Here is a 1,881-nt window from a genome sequence, read left to right on the forward strand (position 1 = left end):
GTGAGGGTGGGCAGGCCCTGGCCCAGGTTTCCTGGAGGAGCTGTGGATCCTGGAGCGCTGCAGGATCCATGAGCTGTCGGGAGCAGGACGTGGCTGATCCTGGAAGCAGCTCGAGGAGGAGCTGTTTGGGCTGAATTTGGAATGAGGCTCCTGAGCATTCCTTGGCCCGGGCTCAGGAGCAGCGCCGGCTGTTCCGGGGAGGCTCCGGGGTTGTTGTGGTGGCCCTGGATTAAAATAGTGCGGGAGGAGATTATCCCCCAGCCGGGAGGGAAATAGGCCGCGGTTCCTCGGCAACTGGGAGGGCTGGGAATGGAGACTCCACAGCCGCGGGCAGGGCCCGGCACCCCCCGGATCCAGGGAACACCGGGAGCGTCCGCAGGATCCCGGGACACTCGGCGGACCCTGCTCGGGGGGGGAGCAGGGGGGGACTCCCCAGCTCGGCTCCGGCTCCGGAGCAGGGAATGAAACCTCGGGAATAAACCTGTGGAATGGGAAGGAGAAGCCTGGAGGGGGAAAAAATGTACTTGGAGGAGTCAGGGGGGCGGTGGTGGAGCGTGGGCCGGGGCTGCGGCCTGAGGGAAGAGCCGGGCCCAGGGAGGCTGTTCCTGGAGGGATCCGGCCGGGAGCAGGGAATGTCCCAGGGCCGGGAGCAGGGAATGCCAGGAGCAGGGAATGTCCCAGGGCCGGGGGCAGGGAATGCCAGGAGCAGGGAATGTCCCAGGGCCGGGAGCAGGGAATGTCCCAGGGCAGTGTGGGGCAGGGAATGTCCCAGGGCCGGGGGCAGGGAATGTCAGGAGCAGGGAATGTCCCAGGGCAGTGTGGGGCAGCTGGGAGTGCTCCCAGCCGGTGGAAAAGTGCACAGGGCCGGGAGATAACGCGGGATGAGAGGTGCAGTTTGGGCCTCTGGAGCGCGGAGACTTTATCCGGGAAGGGAGATTGGAGGCAGGTAATGGGGATGCCACGGCGTGGGAGGGACAGGGAGTCGGGGAAGGAGCGCTGGGAGAGTGGCTGGACCAGCCCGACCTGTGGAGCAGAGCTGGAACGGGAGAATCCATCCCCTGGGAGAGGAGGCTGACAAGGTGCTTTTCCCTAATTGCTGCTGCGGGGGAGTTCAGGGGTGGCCCGAGAAAGGGGTTCCCTTTGTGGCTCTCTCCGGTTGGAAGCCGGGTGCTGTGGATCCCGCAGTGCAGGAGCTCAGAGGGGCAGCCCCAGCTCTGCCCTCCCTCGCTCCGGAGCCCTTGGAGGGCAGTCGGGAAGGGGGAAAACTCGGAGGAGGGCTCGGCGAGGGCTTTTCCCCGGCTCTGGGTCGCCCGGGTGGGTTTTCCTGCTGACCCACGAGCCTGTCTGCAAACACAACGATTCCCAGAGCTATTTATAGCCCTGGGAGCCCTGGCCCGCCGGGCTCTCCGGCACAAACCCGGGAACGCTGCCTCGGGATCAGGGCCTCGGCTCGGGAGGGAGAGCGGGGCCATCTGTGCTGCCCTGAGCCAGACACAGCTGGGGCTTCTCCTGGGCTCCCTTCTCCTTTATTTCCTTCTCCTGGGTTCCCTTCTCCTGTGTTCCCTTCTCCTGTATTCCCTTCTCCTGTATTCCCTTCTCCTGGGCTCCTTCTCCTGTGTTCCCTTCCCCTGTGTTCACTTCCCCTGTGTTCCCTTCTCCTGTATTCCCTTTTCCTTTATTCCCTTCTCCTGTATTCTCTTCCCCTGTATTCTCTTCTCCTGTATTCCCTTCTCCCGGGCTCCTTCTCCTGTATTCCCTTCTCCTGTGTTCCTTCTCCTCCCTGCCAGAGGGCAGGGTTAGGTGGGTTATTGGGCAGGAATTCCTGGCTGGGAGGGTGGGGAGGCCCTGGCCCAGGTTGCCCAGAGAAGCTGTGGCTGCCCC

Source organism: Manacus vitellinus, unplaced genomic scaffold, assembly GCF_001715985.3.
Source record: "Manacus vitellinus isolate BGI_N305 unplaced genomic scaffold, ASM171598v3 scaffold_162_pilon, whole genome shotgun sequence".
NCBI lineage: Eukaryota > Metazoa > Chordata > Aves > Passeriformes > Pipridae > Manacus > Manacus vitellinus.